Source organism: Perna viridis, chromosome 3, assembly GCF_037379345.1.
Source record: "Perna viridis isolate PV_CMFRI_1.1 ecotype Kerala chromosome 3, ASM3737934v1, whole genome shotgun sequence".
Lineage (NCBI taxonomy): Eukaryota > Metazoa > Mollusca > Bivalvia > Mytilida > Mytilidae > Perna > Perna viridis.
Window position 1 is genome coordinate 45,388,953 of NC_142447.1, and position 18,668 is coordinate 45,407,620.

Below are 18,668 nucleotides of genomic sequence, written 5' to 3' on the forward strand. Positions count from 1 at the left end.
TTAAATGTACAAGTGTATGTACAGTGAAGTACTAAATGTTACGTTGATAACAGTAATGCATCTTTTTCCGAAATGCTCAAAAGTTTTTTAACAGTTATTTTCGAAATTAGAAATAACAACGGTGAGTGTAAACATGATTGCTTCGATTTTTAACTTTATATTATTTTTGTTTTATAACTACCGAGGTTGATATATTATTATAACATTGGCATAAATATTTTGTTTCATACAGTACTTGATGTGTTCAGCAAATGTTTTTTTTTTAAATCCTAGGTAGTAATATATTGTACGTTTGTGCAGTTGTCATATCTTTTTTCTTTCAAATTTTGCTTTCCAAAGCATTTTAACTTCAATAAGAAATACAATCTCACACATTTAAAAACAACACGTTTGAGCAATATCAGATCTGTAAGACTGATTGCCCCACCAATAACTTTTCCTGTATAGTTATAAATAATTTACTTTGTTTTCGTAGAAATCTATTTTTGAATCCTACAGGTAAGGTATTGAAAACTTTGAAGATGTTCCCAATGAAGTGAAAAAGAGAGTTTAAGCAAGCGTTTTAACAAATGTTGAGAGTACAAGTAACTCCATGTACCATGAACTCAAGTTCCGGCGTCTTAACTTTTATTAAGGCTAAAAACCACTAATTCCACTTCCCATAGGCTTCTATGCTAATTTCACAATATTCAATGGCTTCTCTGGACTTTACCTTAACTTTAACCTGCAGAGGACTATATATCAGCATGATTCTACATATGTCAGCTCACAATCCTCAGAATGGCATCTGGGGTTAGCAGACTTGCAGTGCAGTACTGGTCACCGGAAGTGAAGGGTCTATAAATAGCATGGGAAATCCCAGTGTTTTCACAAGATAGGGGTATATTTAAAAATCATTATGGAGATTAGGCTTCACATCACAAGAAGCAAAATGCACCTATAAAATGTACAGGAATGTTTTTCCTGTCAGAAACTGTTTAAATTTTTTAAATAAGATGAGAACTTTTTTCACAGCACTATGAGGAACAGGGGTAATTTCTGCGTAGGACTATTTTTGCGTACGTTCCAAATGCTCATTGGTTGAATTGGTGGTCTGTAACCTAGAAGTTCCCCTTTGCTGAATGTTTTGTGTAGAGTTGCCTAGTTTCCACTGTATATTATTATACTCTAAGAATGAACTGATGTCCATTCGGAGCTCCCTGGTATTTAACGGAGTTCGTGCTTTTTTGTTTTTTTCTGTGTGTTCTTTTCAGTTTCTTTTTATTATATAATTTGTTCCCTATGTGTTGTCCTTTCATGTGTTCCCAACTTTGTTTTGTCCTTCGTTCGTTCTTTCATTGTTGATGTTTCTATACATTTTATCAGTCTTTCTTTGGCCAACCAGTTCGGGATCAATGTTCAGGTCGTTTTAAACTTGACAAGTTGGTTTTGCCATCTCTTTGTAACACTTCAAATCTCTTTCAGTAAACTGCCACTTTATTTGATATACATTCAATAAAGTACATCTTTATTATAATACAAAATCAAAAATACAGAAAGAGCACCGACATATTTTAACAAGAAAGTGAGAAATCCGTACATGTTGAAGTTAATTAGACTAAGTAATAATACTAGTTTCTATGATTTTATTTCTTCTTTTTCTCTTCCTTCCTTTTCTGTTTATTGCCATTTTCTTTCCGAGAAGGTACTGTTGCCTTGGTACTTCCATACTTACGGGAATTTTTGTCTGTTAAAAAAAATGTAAACATCCCGCAACTATATCGCTAAAAAGTCATCCAAAAGTTTCTGTTTTATTTCAAGAAATTCAAAGCTCTCTAGGATTTTCAGAATTATTGAAATTGTTCAACTAGTAAGTACCTGGTGACTATACATTTCTGTTATATGAGTCTTCATTATCGTATGCAAATCACCATGTGTGTAGATTTTTGGTAAGTCTTCTTTAATAATACACTTCTTGTATTAGTTTTCACTGATTTTTATTTGTAATGAAGGTATATCACTTCAATTCTAACAAGAATCTATGTATTTTACTATACTGAAATATGTCTCTGTACTTTGTTTTTGGTATTAATTGTCTCACCTCTGTAATAGGTACCACTTGTTTCATACGAACGTGCGCTAGCGTTTCTATCAGCAACCGTCTTTTTCTGAAAGTAGCATTCACTGAAGTAAGTCAACAAGGCATGTAAAAACTCAACTCAATAATACGTGTTTATTTCCAATCTTTGTAGTTTAGTTAAAAAAACAATATAGGTATAGAACGCACAAAATCGAAAGTGTTTCTATGTTAAAAATCTAAAAGCGTATTGACCTCATTGTACAAATGAAAATAAAAATCACAGATTTAAGGTTTCTAAATACTGCAAAAGTAATTAGTCCTTGCATGATGGACTTTTTACTATTTAAGTGTAAAGTAAGGAATATCAATTTATTACATTTATCAGTGCTAATGATATTTCTTAGTGTTTTAGTTAAATCTCATAAAAATATACATACCCACTTCTGTGCCAGCACTCCTCCGTACAAAGCCTATAAATATAACCGATTATAGCTTTAGTATGTAAATTGATTGAAAGAAGTTTTCTCTACATTTCTTAAAACCATAGTCTTTTGGAATAACAAAGAAATAATATAATGAAATGTCGTATTACTATTGGAGTATAACTCCTGCATATGCATTTACTATGAGACTGATGCTAATGGATAGCAAAAAATGAAATAATCCCTTTCTGATATCGTGCTTCTATGGGTGTTTACTTATGTTTTAACATACTGTGGTGATTTATCAAGTAAAACTCGAATAAACTATATTGATGTTTACTTGTAAAATTTATGATCACTGGGTGAAAAACTCAAAGGATTGCGTTTTGATAAAGACATTCAAAGAGTATTCCGATGATAGGGGTTTGTTGCAATTTTGAAAAAAAACCTAAAATTTCCACATAAAAAGTTATGCAAAAACGTAATATGATTGATTGAATAATAAAACAATTTTCCTTAAAAAAACTATGTCTTTAACGGCGCTTTCTTTTAAGTAAATGCGGATATGCAACACTCTCGGAATGTATTCTTCTGTGTTTAGACACAATGCATATTTGACCTACACTTAGAAATAGATGGTAAAGGAAAACTATTGACCAAACTTTACGACAAACATGATGACTTTTCTTCAGAATTGTCAACTCTCCTTTCATCTGTGGCAACATGCCTTCAGCACCAGCGTATGGAGTGTTCATATCATAACTACGTTATGCCAGAGCTTGCCGAAATTATGCAGACTTTTTGTATCGCACTAGAACCTGAACAAGTAGGCTTCTGGAACAGGGTTATGTTGCTACAAGATTGAAGTCATCATTACAGAAATTTTGTGGTCGTCATCATGAACTCGTGGATCGTTATGGTGTATCTGCACCATGAAAACTGATTTATTCAACGGGTCATCCTTTTCCTTTCCTCGTTTGTCTACCCCGGACTTGACTTTTTATGAGCAACCGAGCGGGTGTTTCTAGAAAAGCAGAGAACGCTTACCCTGTCGGTGAACCTGGTCCATGCTCCCAGTATTTAGTGGAGTCCTAGTTGCTCATTTGCTTTTGTTACTTTGTATGTATGACTTTAGTTACTTTATGTTCTTTGTTATGTATGTTTGTTTTCCATGTCTGGTCTTTGTCCCTGGATTACATTCATTTGACTAACGTTATAACCTTGGTTCCCTTGATTACTCTTTTACTCAAACGATAGCATTTGATAGAAAGTTAAGACTTGTACAGAGTAGAAGAGCAATAACCACTGATGTTTATGGAACATATGTCGATTATTTTGTTTTCAAATTAACATTTTTTTCTTGTAGATTTTGCTGGTTTTTAATTTTTCATATATTTGATGCTTTGAGTTTAGGATTTCGAAAACGTTCTGCAAGGATTATTTATATCAGGAATGTTATAATTTTCGAGGTGGTTATACTTTATACCTGGTTTGCGGCAGTTCACACTGGCGGTTTATTAAAAGTGTTAACTGTCCCAACCCAGGTTATTTCCTATAACCTATTCAAAAGTTAAGAACATTTTCTATTATTTGATTTCTAATGGATGACAGTTCAAATTGATTCGTAAAATAAACATCTTTTTTTAAGTGGTACCCGCATCTCGGACTAATCGACGTTAAAGACGTCACACTATCAAGCTTGGTTTTAAAAATAACCTTGTTTGCTTAGAGAGAACAAACTAATCAGAAGACTTGTTATAAATCAAATTGAATCATTATCATTTCATATCTTTAGCTCACTCTGTACAGTGCTTGTTCGGTCGTTGTTGACTCTTTTATTTGGGGTTCTAGATCAGGTTTTGTCGCTCCACATCCCATGACTCATTGCTGTACTGTCCAAATATTTAAATCATCATCGTCTGCATAAAATTATATTCTTTAGAAAATAAAAACAAAGAATGTGTAAAAAGAAAGAAATAACAGTTTTTAAGCCACACAACAATGTTATGTTTAAGAGCATAATAGGTATCATTACCGTAACAAAGAGTAATCAAGGGAAGCAAGGTTATAGCGGTAATCAAAGAGTAATCAAGGGAAGCAAGGTTATAGCGGTAATCAAAGAGTAATCAAGGGAAGCAAGGTTATAGCGGTAATCAAAGAGTAATCAAGGGAAGCAAGGTTATAGCGGTAATCAAAGAATAATCAAGGGAAGCAAGGTTATAGCGGTAATCAAAGAGTAATCAAGGGAACCAAGGTTATAGCGGTAATCAAAGAGTAATCAAGGGAACCAAGGTTATAGCGGTAATCAAAGAGTAATCAAGGGAAGCAAGGTTATAGCGGTAATCAAAGAGTAATCAAGGGAAGCAAGGTTATAGCTGTAATCAAAAGAATGTAATCCAGGGACAAAGAACAGACATGGAAAACAGACATACACAACAAAGAACATAAAGTAACTAAAATCATACATACAAAGTAACAAAAGTAAATGAGCAACTCGGACTCCACTAAAAACCGGGAGCATGGACCAGGTGGACCGGTAGGGTAAGCGTCCTCTGCTTTTTTAGAAACACCCGCCGAGTTGCTCATAAAAAGTCAAGTCCGGGGTAGACAAACAAGGAAAGGAAAACTATGACCCGTTGAATAAATCAGTTTTCATGGTGCTGATGGATACACCATAACGATCCACGAGTTCATGATGACGACCATAAAACTTCTGTAGTGATGTCTTCAATCTTGTAGCAACATAACCCTGTTCCAGAAGCCTATTTGTTAGAGTTCTAGTGCGATACAAAACTCTGCGTAGTTTCGGCAAGCTCTGGCATAACGTATGAGTTATGATATGAACACTCCATACGCAGGAGCCGAAGGGATGTTGCCACAGATGAAAGGAAAGTTGAGAATTCTGAATGAAAAGTCATCACGTTTGTCGTAAAGTTTGGTCAATAGTTTTCCTTTACAATCGATTTCTAAGTGTAGGTCAATATATGAGGCTGACTTCATAGTGTCTGTAATATCCTTTATCTCAAGTTCTTTTGGGTAGATGCGATGTATCAAATCCCCGAAATTAGGATTGTTTAAAGATAATACGTCATCTACATAGCGGAAACTCAGATTGAAGGATCTAGCCAAACGATATTCTTTCCTTCTTTGAATGCGTGATGCCGACCATTAAGAAATTTCGAAATGAGTTGACTTCTTTGATTTGTATAGAGAGAGGAAAACACACTGCGATATCAATGTGCAAATGAAACAAGAGGCTCCCAGGAGCCTGAATCGGACACCTGGTTAAATTTTTGCTTTTCAAGGGCAATAATTCTAACAAGAAGTTGTCAGACAATTTTGACTCTATTTGATTCATTGGAGACTTTTGTAATAAGGATCGTTTCAGCAATTGCAAACTATTGGCTAAACCTTACAGATTTGGAGATGTATGCAAAAATCTGCTGTCTGATCCCATTATTCTATTTTTAGAAACGGCAGCCATGTTTTTTCAGTGATCAAAAATCGGTCATTTCGTTAAGGATACTCTATAAAACAAAAATGTCAACTTTCATTGAATTTTGCAGAACAGGTAATAATATCAAAAACAGCAAAAAACATACAAAAATGGCATTACCTTTAACATGGGTCAACAGATTTTCACCAAAATTTAACCACAGATAGATGCAAAAATCTGCCGTCTGACCCCTATGTTCTATTTTTAGTAACAGCGGCCATGTTTTTTAAAAAAAAAATCCAAAATCCAAACGGACATTTTGTTAAGGATACCCTATAAAACAAAAATGCTAACTTTAATTGAATTCTGTAAAGTAGTTTCCGAGGAGAAGATTTTTTTAAAGTAATAACAGCAAAAATGTCCAAAAAGGGCAATAACTCCAACATGGGTCGACAGATTTTCACCACATTTTGACCACAGATAGATCTCGTCATGCTAAATACTTTTATCCATGTTTGAATTTGGTTAAACCTAACCGTTTTAGAGATATATGCAAAAAACTGCTGTCTGACCCCTAAGTTCTATTTTTAGACGGCCATGTTTTTTTAACAGATCAAAAACCCAAGCAATCATTTTGTGTAGGATACTATAAGAAACAACCATCTTAAGTTTCATCCAAATCCATCGAGTAGTTTCAGAGGAGATGTTTGAAAAAAATTGTTAACGACGACAGAGAACGACGACGACAACGGACGCCAAGTGATGGCAATAGCTCACCTGGCGTACGGCCAGGTGAGCTAAAAAGGAAAACAAACGAGCATTATATTAGTCTACAAAGTAATACATACCTTTTTTATTTTTCTTCTACGATTCCCAAAACTTATTATATTTTTTATCTGTTAGGAACTTTTTAGTAAAGACAAGGGTTGGTTTAAACATGTGTTAACTAGAATGGGTCATATCGGTTTTAGTTACTTCATATATTCCGTTACATGATTTTCAATTAATTCAATCCAGTGAAACATATTTTATTGTTGTTTTTTTGTTACTTGTGATTAATATGGTCTCAGAGAATATTTATGATTCAAATTATTCTTCTTGTTCGACTCATATATGAACAAAACAAATAGTCTGAAATATTAATAAATGCTTTCTCAATATTTTGTTTATTTTTTATTTTTTATTTTTTGTCATATAAGTTTCATATGTTTTACATATAATCAATAATATGTTTTTTTTTCTAGAAAAGACCTGAATTAGTTACAACGATAAAGTTCTGTAAATGTTTCCTTCCACATATATGTTGTAATAGTAAGTTTGTTTTCTTAAGGTTTTTTTGGTTCATTTTCGTTACTTGCAAATAGCATATTTTTTTGTATATCGTACATACAAAAATATATATATCATTACGAAACAGAATCCTACACAGCATATTTTTGTATAAATCATTTCTTCTTTCTTGTTTCTAGAAAAGCAGAGGACACTTATTCCTCCGGTGCACCTGGTCCATGCTCCCAGTTTTTAGTGGAGTCCAAGCTGCTCATTTGCTTTTTACACTTTGTATGTATGATTTTAGTTACTTTATGTTCTTTGTTGTGTATGTCTGGTCTTTGTCCCTGGACTACATTCTTTTGATTACCACTATAAAATTGGTTCCCTTGATTATTCTTTCACTCTCCCGATTGTACAATTTTTAATTTTGAAATTTCTATAGTGTAGAAATGTAGTTGTAAATTTCCTACTTGCGGAGCTCGGGATGCAGCCATATTTTATCCTGTTTTTGCAGAGTTACCTTCCGTAAGAGCAGGTGTAATTCCGAAGTCTCTCTAATGGATGTTCGGATTCGGGTGCAGAAAAAAAGAGGTAACTCGAATGAAAATGGAATCCCCAGCAGACAAATACAATGATGTTTTACAGGGTGTTTCATTTTGTTGGTAGGTTACATAAGGATGATTTTCATTTGTATCCCGGGTAAGGAAAATTTATGGCAGGGTCAGTAGAACGTGAAATTCCCTTTTGACTTTCGAGATTTCCTAAAGGATCGTCGATATCGGATGGAAAACCTTACGTGTTCCGAATAGACACCTGCTGCAAAGGGAGATAAATGTTGAGAAATGGTGGTTCGCAAGTCGGGAATAAGACGCAATGTAAGTTTATTTTTTGTTTTAAATGTTACTCTATCTTCTGTTATCGATTTTATTTATGTGCTCATTTATTTTGTACAAAACTATTGTAAACATAACAATAATTACATTTTTAAGTATAATCATTTATAAATGTTAAATTAATACACCCATCAAAAGGTCTAGTTCAAGCATCGTGATAACTTATAATTGATGTCACCATTTCTACTATTTACGTTGATGTTTTAATTGATTTTACCACTTCCACAGTCCATGTTAATATCATAATTGATGTCACCACTTCCATTGGCCATACACTGACGTTGTTGGATCTCTATTGATGTCAGCTCTTTTTCTTCTTCCTATAAGCAAACGATTAACTTAACAGAAGAAATTAATTAAAATTTTGTTTTCATACAACTGTTATATCTCTTGGTTTATGACATTTCAAGACGTTTTTGGGAAACGTTTTATTTATTGTATTTGCTTGATTAAACAATAGTTGGTCTATAATGTTTGTACAGCATATCTCCTGTAGGCTTAACTTGTTTGCAATTGGATAAATCTCAAATTATCCGGTTGTTGTGTTAGATAACCAAACACTCACATGAATATTTTTTTTCAAATGAGGACATTTTACTCTCTTTTCAACGAATAATTGTGGGAAGAAAAGACATTGCATTCTAGAAGTTTTTACATAGGATCTCACCACTGTAAATAGTCTTTCTGTCTTTGTCATATCTTCTGGAATCAAGCTTTAGTGTAGCAACTTTCCTTTTCTTAAGTGAAAATAAGTATGCAATTAACCTGAGATAAAACTTCGAATAATTCAGGAAACTATGCGAACCAATATAATGAAGTTCACTTCATCCTTTATCAGTTTATCGCCATTTAAAACATGTGTACTAAGGCTTACACTGTACAGATCACAACCGGTTCGGTTTAACAAGAAATGTAAAATGTGTGTCATTAATTGTTAAGACTTTGGAACAATGACATAAAGAAAGAACAAACGGTTCTTCAGAGAGAGAAAAATATGGCCGTCGAAATGCATGGAAGTGTTAGTAAGAAAATTTTATTTTTTTTGAAGAAGTCATTTTGTCATCCTCACAATAAACTTTTGAAATCAAGCATTGGGTTCTAATGATGTTGATGAGAGATTATTTCATGAAACATGTGAGCAGTATACCAAAAATTTGAAATATTTTTGTAGTTCGTAATTTTATAAATACCTTGTCATTAACTTACCCACTTTGCTGCCACTTTATTTCCGTAAAGTGCCTGTTAAGACAAAAATAAATAAATAAATAAAAAAAAAATAAAAAAGACTCAAAACCTCAACCAGATTTCAGCCTTTTGCGTTGAATAAGAAAGAAGACATCATATTTTTTAAATTTTTATTTTAATGAAATGATACATTGTTTTTTGGTTTATGAATTCCTAATTAGTACTGAATGTCTGTTTTATGCACTTACAATGATGATAAATGCTAGCAATTTTACCGTATTATTTTTATTGCAAAATGTGTAGCTTTCTGGTCGCGTAATGTAATTTACGCCAAATATCGCATTAGGAGGAAGAACGTCGCGTCCTGACGAATACCGCTACTACGATCTAATTCATCTAATTCATGAATAAATACGTTTTGAGTTGCTCATCAGATTTTACTATTTGGTTTGTTTCCAGCAGTTATCAGTTTCATGAGTCTATAATAAGTCATGCTATTGTTTTTTACATACCCTGTCCAATGCCTTCTCGTCAATTGATTTTTTATTCGTTTTACCAGCACGTTTAGACTCACCACAACCCATCATCCTCATATGACTGGTTTATTTTTAAATATTAGTTCCTTCCAAAAGAAAACAAAAGAATAAAAAATCTGCAATCAATAATTGTCTGGTAATTTGGTTGCTTAAATTTTGTTAACATGGATGTCTTTGATTCATACCCGAAAACAGTTTTAGTCTAAATATGAATCATATGAGCTGTCCACAACATAAATTATTTCTCAATTTAATTAGTAGTATCTCTACAACTGATATAATGATCTACAATCTTTTCTATGTTTTCAATTTTGTACCGTGTCTATAGAATCCAGTAATTATTCAGATTGGGTTCACATAACCGGAAGAATAGTTGTGTTTTGCTTTACTTTAAAAAGATTGTTCTAAATTTGGCATTAAATACAATTGAATCATTCAATCGAAGTAAATAATTGCTATAAATGTTTGAGATTAAATCAATGTTAGTTTTTTTTTGTTTGTTTTAAAAGCACACAAAATTTTATTTCTAAAATTTTAAAGATTTAAAATGATTGACCATAAAATTTAAGTATGTAAATACTTTTCCTTAAAAAACAGCATTTGTCCAATCTTTGCTCTGTGATATTGAATGTTTCTTTGTATAATTCATTTAATTATATTCTCTGTACCGATGTTCTTATTTGTATGTGGAAAAGTGTTAAATTTTAAAAATTGCTACTTTCTTCCAATATTCAACAGGTTAATTATGATTAAACATCTTTATTTTAAGTTACATTTATATTGTTGACTTCCTTTTCTTGGTTTGATGTATACATGTAGTCACTAAGACCATTTAGATTGGTTCCTCTGCGTAGGTGATGATAATTACTATATCATACCTTATGCTTTAAAGCAAGATGGTTTATTGCTATCATTGTCGAACATATTCAGAATGGTACGTATTCGGGATTATATTTAGTTTAGTTTTGTTTAAAAAGTATATTTTTGAATATTCTTTGGAAATTTACCAATTTTACTCTCGAACAGTTTTTAGTTGGCATTTTAGGCTGATTACTTTTGCCTGCTTTTACTGTGAATGGTATGACACATGTTTTGTCTTATTTGGCTATTTGCATACGTGTACAAATAATCTATAGTGGCTTATCATTCTTTTTTTTTCTATTTATTTTTGCTTTCAACTTTATATGATATTTTGGTCATTTTTTAAACATATTCTGTCTGTATGTCTGTTTGATAACCAGGCGGTATATAGTGAAGGACATTCGTTTTGTGGGTCAGTTTCATAACCAGCCGGTGTAAAGTGATCGACATGCCACCTGTATACTATTTTCTAAGTAATAGACAGGTGGTATTTTGTGATAGTGGCTTATCATTCTTTTTTTTTTTTTATTTATTTTTGCTTTCAACTTTATATGATATTTTGGTCATTTTTAAACATATTCTGTCTGTATGTCTGTTTGATAACCAGGCGGTATATAGTGAAGGACATTCGTTTTGTGGGTCAGTTTCATAACCAGCCGGTGTAAAGTGATCGACATGCCACCTGTATACTATTTTCTAAGTTATAGACAGGTGGTATTTTGTGATAGTGGCTTATCATTCTTTTTTTTATTTATTTTTGCTTTCAACTTTATATGATATTTTGGTCATTTTTCAAAACATATTCTGTCTGTATGTCTGTTTGATAACCAGGCGGTATATAGTGAAGGACATTCGTTTTGTGGGTCAGTTTCATAACCAGCCGGTGTAAAGTGATCGACATGCCACCTGTATACTATTTTCTAAGTTATAGACAGGTGGTATTTTGTGATATCCTATTCGTATGTGTGTTTTATAGCTAAGCGGTATACAGTTATCAACCTTCCGTCCATAGGTCTGTTTTATAGCCAGGCGGTTTATGATAAGGAATATTCTCTACATTTGTTTGTTTTACAGCCAGGCGGTATATAGTGATCAAAATTCCGCCCTAGATCTGTATTAGAGTTAGGTGGTATAAAGTGTTTTACATACCGTCCCTATGTTTTTCAATCCCATCGTGAGATCGTGCGACATACATACTTTTATATCGTTATTTTGTCATAAAGTGCTTGATGGACATTTATAAAACTTGAAGGAATGACTTTAAGGTAACATTATTTCCACCTTTTATTTTTTACTTTTTTGTTTCAATGAATTCGTTATATCAATATGCATTATAAAGGAGGCTATGCATTCACTATGTTGTTACATAATTGAAGCCATCAGTACAGAAGGTTTATGGTCGTCATCATGAACTCGTAGATAGTTACGTGAAAATAGATCCATCTGCACCATGATAACCTATTTGTTCAACATGTTATAGTTTTCCTTCCCCCTTTCGTCTTACCCGGAGTTGACTTTTTATGAGCAGCTCGCCGGATGTTTCTATTAAAAAACAGCGGACGCTTATCCTATCGGTGCACCTAGTCCATACTCCCAGTTTTAATGGAATAAATCATGTTATGAAACCTTTAAAGAATAAAAATTATGTAGTTGTACAACTGATATTAAAGTGGAAGTTTGAGATTTTTTTCAAATTTTGCATATGCATATGGAACACTATAGTGATCAAATAAAACCATCCCTAACAACTCGAATATTTATAGTTACCATAAGATTGGCACCGAAATATTAGAATCTTTTACTACGAAGATCATGTGATTGGTCACAAGTCGATATGACTGATAACCGCAAGACCAAAAATCTAAGTGACCCAATATAACCGATTAAGTCAAAAACAATATGAAGAGCAAGAAAAGTCCTTTATATCATCCCTGACCCAAGGAAAAAGTTTGTACTGTGTGAGCAATGGTTGGTAAAACAATCGTTAACAATCATAATTTAAAACTTTTCTGGTACTAACGTCATCGTAAGTTTGGACGTTTGTAAGGTTAAAAAAATAAATCCACAAAATATTGAATTGTATTATTTTTTCCGTAGTATTTTCATCCATCATGAACTTTTTGATTAATTTCAATCTTATCAATAAAGGAACAGGTTTGCATGTTTTGCGAAAACGGGTTGATTAAAATGTGAATAAAATATATCCAACTATGTGCTAAATTTATATGAAATATGTGCTATGCTTCTAAAATTATTCCTCCATGAACCAATGAATTCAGACTGCCGGAATTTTTAAAATGTAATATGGTTGATATGGAAAAGTAATCAAGGGAACCAAGGTTATAGCGGTAATCAAAAGAATGTAATCCAGGGACAAAAACCGGACATGGAAAACAGACTTATACAACAAAGAACATAGAGTAACTAAAATCATACATACAAAATAATAAAAGCAAATGAGCAACTCGGACTCCACTAAAACCTGGGAGCATGGACCAGGTGCGACGGTAGGGTAAGCGTCCTATGCTTTTCTAGAAACACCCGCTGAGTTGCTTATAAAAAGTCAAGTCCGAGGTAGACGAAAGGGTAAAAAGAAAAACGTTGTTTTTTACATTGGACGCGTCTATGACAAACTTGTGCAATACTTATTATTGATGATAAATTATTTAGAATATTTTCTGCACAAAATTCATAATTCTTTCACACGCTTCGGTCATATGCCGAGTGACATACGTGAAAGGTGATTATTACCCCGTTTTCATGTGTTTATTGCCCTTATTTCCTGTTTATAGTCCACTCGTGTCATACGGTATCAGAAACTATTATACCTGTCCCTCCAAATTTCCTCCTGCGTTCATTGCCCTGATTGCATATGTATAGTCAAGGGTATACTTATATTACCAGTGTCACCTGTTTTTCTTTTCTACTTTTTATATCGCATCTACCCAAAAGAACTTGAGATAAAGGATGCTACAGACACTGTGAAGTCAGCCTCATATCTTGACTTACACTTAGAAATCGATGGTAAAGGAAAACTATTGACCAAACTTAACGACAAATGTGATGACTATTCATTCAGAATTCTCAACTTTCCTTTCATCTGTGGCAACATCCCTTCGGCTCCTGCGTATGGAGTGTTCATATCATAACTCATACGTTATGCCAGAGCGTGCCGAAACTACGCAGAACTCTAACAAATAGGCTTCTGGAACAGGGTTATGTTGCTACAAGATTGAAGTCATCACTACAGAAGTTTTATGGTCGTCATCATGAACTCGTGGATCGTTATGGTGTATCCATTTGCACCATGAAAACTGATTTATTCAACGGGTCATAGTTTTCCTTTCCTCGTTTGTCTACCCCGGACTTGACTTTTTATGAGCAACCGAGCATATGTTTCTAGAAAAGCAGAGGACGCTTACCCTACCGGTGCACCTGGTCCATGCTCCCAGTTTTTAGTGGAGTCCGAGCTGCTCATTTGCTTTTGTGACTTTGTATGTATGGTTTTAGTTACTTTATGTTCTTTGTTGTGTATGTCTGTTTTCCATGTCTGGACTTTGTCCCTGGATTACATTCTTTTGATTACCGTTATAACCTTGGTTCCCTTGATTACTCTCTCATGTTGTATGGTTCATAGTTAATTCTTAGTGTAATAAATTATTCAATCATTTAACACTATTATTATTATTATTATTATTATTATTATTATTATTATTATTATTTATTTATTTATTTATTTATTCATTTATTTTGTATAAGAGTGATAAATCTAAATAGAACCTTTTATACTTTATTATATTGACATACTTTTATTCCTGTTTTACGGTTCAAAGTTAATTTTTATTCAATAATCGTTTTTCTTTCTAGTTTTTTCGAGCATCAATTCTTCATACATTTTATTTTAGATTATTAAACTATAAACTCAAATCTAAAAATTGATAGCAATGCAAACAATCTACCCCTACCCTTCGACCTCATTTTACAGGTAAATTTTCGGCAGATAAAAGCATTTGTCCCCTGCGAATTATCTGGTCTTTCGTCTCAGTGAAATAAGCCGTAAGGCAAAACTCTAATTCACAAGTTAAATCCGACATGCAAGTAAACAAAAACACGGCTTGTTAGCAGTAACCTGTTCTAAAATTACACTCAATTGGCATTGTTCGATTCTTTAATATAGGATTTGTTTCATATTAAACGATGTTTTTTTTTTATTTTAAATTATATAAATACATAAATGTCAATAAACATGCATAATTGCAATCTACAAAGTGTTTAAAAAGAACAAAATGTGGCAAAAATATTTTCACGATGATAAAATCTTGTATATTTCGGCAACATCGGTCTTACGTTGTTTAAATAGTCATTCGGTCTTTAGACGTGTGTAGTATTGGTGGGAAGTTAACAGAAGTTATCTTCCCCAATTTCAGTGCTTGTGGTGTCATAAACAAAAACAATGTCGGACGGAAGCGAGACTCTATACGATAGAAAAAAAAACAACATCTCTGCTATTCCTTTTCTGTGCGATGTAATACTTTGCACAGTTACTTTTTTCGACTATCTGAATCGATTTAACCCCTACTTGTAAAAATTGCCAACTTCAATATTATTGATCCGAATGATTCAATGAGTTTCTTAGCAATTTTTTGGACTTTTGCAATTTACTACAATGAGTTATGAGTTGTTGTGTGAAAGATTGATAAAATGTATTTGTGAATTTTATATCCATTCTTAAAAACAGTTACCCATATTGTCCATATTATTACCATTTATTGTCGTTCCATACGTTTTGACACATCTAACATAAAACATCATGGTTATCTTTCATTTACCACAATTGTTTAATATTTCGTTCAAGCTCGTAATATATAACGACTTTCTTTTTTTATCATTATTTTTAAAAGTCGTGTTAACTGGAAAGAATTGTTATCTTAGAAGTTATCTGTAGTGATACTGAACACTGATTATTTCAAAAATAACATTCTACCCAACAATATATTGCTAATATAATTCACGGTTTTACAAATATTTTGTAGTACTCCAGGTTATAAAGAAATGCCATAAACTACAACATATGTTATATTTGACTGAATAGCCATGTAGATAAAAACCTATAATGATAAATCAGTAGACAAAAACTTTATAATATAACAAATAGCAACCAAAATATGTATGTTAATTATGATTAAAAAATAACCCTCAGTTATACCTATTAACTTCAAAGTAGTATACATCAGATATCTCTACACATGTATCCACAACAAGAGTTTTTAACGTCGAACAGTAATGTAAAGTTTGTATTGATAATTTATATTTATTTATGATGAAAAAACCAATATGCTTTAGAGATTCAAATTAAGCACATTAAGCTGAAAAAGAGTGATCAAGAGAACAAAGATTCGAGATAAAATAAATGAAATATATTCCAAACGACATAAAATAACCAAAATAATACATACAAAGAAACAGAAATAAATGCGCAACCCGGACTACACTTGAAAGACCGGGAGTATGGACCAGGCGTACCGGTTGGTTAAGGCTGTTTTGATTTTCTAGAAACATCCGCCGAGCTGCTAACAAAATGTCAAGTCCGGGGTAGACGAAAGTGAAAAGGAAAACTATGACACAGTGAATAAGTCGGTTCTAATGGTGCAGACGGATACACCATAATCCCCGAAGCTATGATTGCTTAAGAACAATACCTCTTATATATAGCAAAAAGGATATTGGTAAACGACGTTCCTTCTTTTGTATCAAAGATGAAATTCTTACCTTGATAATATACTAATTCGATGTTGTACTAGACTTTCGTCAAATACCTACAATTCATTAAAGGTGGTAATTGTACTTTGAATTACAAAAAAAAGCCGAAAACATTATAAACACATTGGTTGGTCAACAAAAAAGTTAATTAATTACTCTGTTATCATCCTTAAGTACATACAGCACTTACCCCTCCTGTCATTGTTTTCTAGAATGTAGCTTAGTATAGATTACTGATTGAGGTTTTGCAGTATTACAAAAACGTTCTGTGAAAGACTTCATGTTTATTGTTTTTAGTCACATCTAAGGTAAAAATATGATTGACAATTATTTGCTTTTCATTTGTATAATTACAGATAAAATCAGATCTTTTAACATGTGAGATTCTTATTGAACAATTACAAATTGGACAGTTACAAATTGGACAGTTACAAATTGGACAGTTATGCTGATATGGTTTTGAATATAGAGACTTGCTCCAGTCTGTTCATTATGCTTTGACAAATTTTCATACTGCACATTATCCCTTTTATTTCAGTTCAATACCTTCATGTTTACAATTTTCATTGAAACTGAATTTCCTTTTCATTGAAATGAAAACTTCTATCACTAGTCCTGTAAACCCAACAGAAGCTACTACATCTATTCCTATTTTGGAACCATGGTTCAAACTTTTTGAACTGTTTGTATCTCTTTTTTTCTTTTGTTGGTTTCACCGCTTGTTTTGGTTCTTGTATACCTATATTTCCTGCGACTGTATTTTCGTCGTTTTGATTCTCCGTTTGTTTTTGTTTTCCTGATGGTATCGTAGGTTCAAGTATTCCAGCTGTTGGCAAAGTGTGTTTTAATTCTGTAATATGATTAAAAGAAACTGAATTTTTTGTCTTGATGATGATAAGATTTCATTGATAAATGTGCCAAGATGAATGCCAGTGATCAACACATATATTTCAATAATAAAACACTCAAGTTCATAAGTAGTAATTATTATTCTCTATCCGATAACTTGGATTTTATTCCAAACTTAATTAAATATAAGGACACTAATAATATTGTTATGCATTCAGTTTCATGATGCGGATAACACTAATTGATAATTTGTTTATTTGTTTATTACACATCTGAAAAAAACTGCATTGTAACTGTTAAACAGATGCCTACACAATAATAGCACAGTTTACACTAACCTCAGAAATGAACTAATAAATGCCAGTGAAATACAAATCTCAGATGTTATATAGATATTCTGTCAAAAACACTCCAGATACAATTATGGGATTAAATAGCTATTTTCGGTCGTTCTTGCATGTATGAACGGTTCTCGGAGCTTACAAACTCGTTGTCGTTCATGTAATGTTTTGGAGTGGAGAGATCCGTTCATACATCCATGAACGACCGGAAATAGCTGTTTAATCATTATAATTTTATCTATCGACAGTTAAAGTCACCATCTGAGAGCCTCAGTCGGTTATATTGATACACTGTGTTTATGTTTACGCTTCAATACACGCACATTCCTTTGCACACGAATGGGAGCGCGGGCGAATATTAACACATAATCGGCTGCAAAACGACAGTGAAAGCGGCATGGACGAAGTGATAATTGGAATTGAAAAATACGAGATGTAAACAATTCAACAGGAATATAAGGAAATACAACAAGGAGGAAGGAAAATTACAACAGGGTGAATTCAACGGTTCAGTCAGTCTCAGTTATAAGTTTCTTTCCCCGAACTGAAAATTACTCTCTGTAAGCAAACTTGACCGGTATTGCGGTAAAATCAATGTGCAGGTGTCAAACTATTCTCACGGCTATATTATGCCGTTCAGTTCGTTGCCACACTCTTTCGAACTACATGGCCGCCATATTGGTTTCAAGTTGACTGGCGTCCATGCATGTACAACAATCTGGCGAAGTTCATGCATGTATGAACTTTCTGGCAACGGCGTTCTTGACCAATCAAAAAACGGCTATAAGCATGAGGAATCTCATGATTAGAATTATTTACTATATAAAGGGTTTCTAATTTCCTCGATACGAACCATTGTAATAAACTAATGCTTAAATCAAGCACGAGGCTGTTTGCTATTAGGGACAAAAAAAGTCCTCGACACGGAGGAAATATTATAGAGAAATTTACTATAAAATGAATTAAAGACTAATTTTTAGAACCAAAATCTATTCTATACCTCTCACTCTATTACACTCCCTTTACCAAACAAATCTTGAAACTCCTGTTTCTG

At 32.9% G+C, this 18,668-nt stretch overlaps 2 long non-coding RNA genes across 3 annotated transcripts; both read right to left on the reverse strand.

Annotated features, from left to right (window-relative positions):
* Window positions 1-1,456: 1,456 nt before the first annotated feature.
* Window positions 1,457-6,878, reverse strand: LOC148622464 (uncharacterized). 2 transcript variants are annotated; one of them, XR_015920876.1, is made up of 5 exons: window positions 6,766-6,878; window positions 4,282-4,400; window positions 2,497-2,529; window positions 2,081-2,147; window positions 1,457-1,726 (listed from the first exon to the last, which is right to left on the reverse strand). It is a non-coding gene; the product is annotated as an uncharacterized LOC148622464 (long non-coding RNA). The 2 variants fall into 2 exon arrangements; XR_015920875.1 differs by having other exon boundaries at window positions 4,282-4,417.
* Window positions 6,879-8,091: 1,213 nt separating this feature from the next.
* Window positions 8,092-10,134, reverse strand: LOC148622465 (uncharacterized). The gene is made up of 4 exons (XR_015920877.1): window positions 9,780-10,134; window positions 9,289-9,321; window positions 8,750-8,819; window positions 8,092-8,402 (listed from the first exon to the last, which is right to left on the reverse strand). It is a non-coding gene; the product is annotated as an uncharacterized LOC148622465 (long non-coding RNA).
* Between the last annotated feature and the right edge of the window lie 8,534 nt (window positions 10,135-18,668).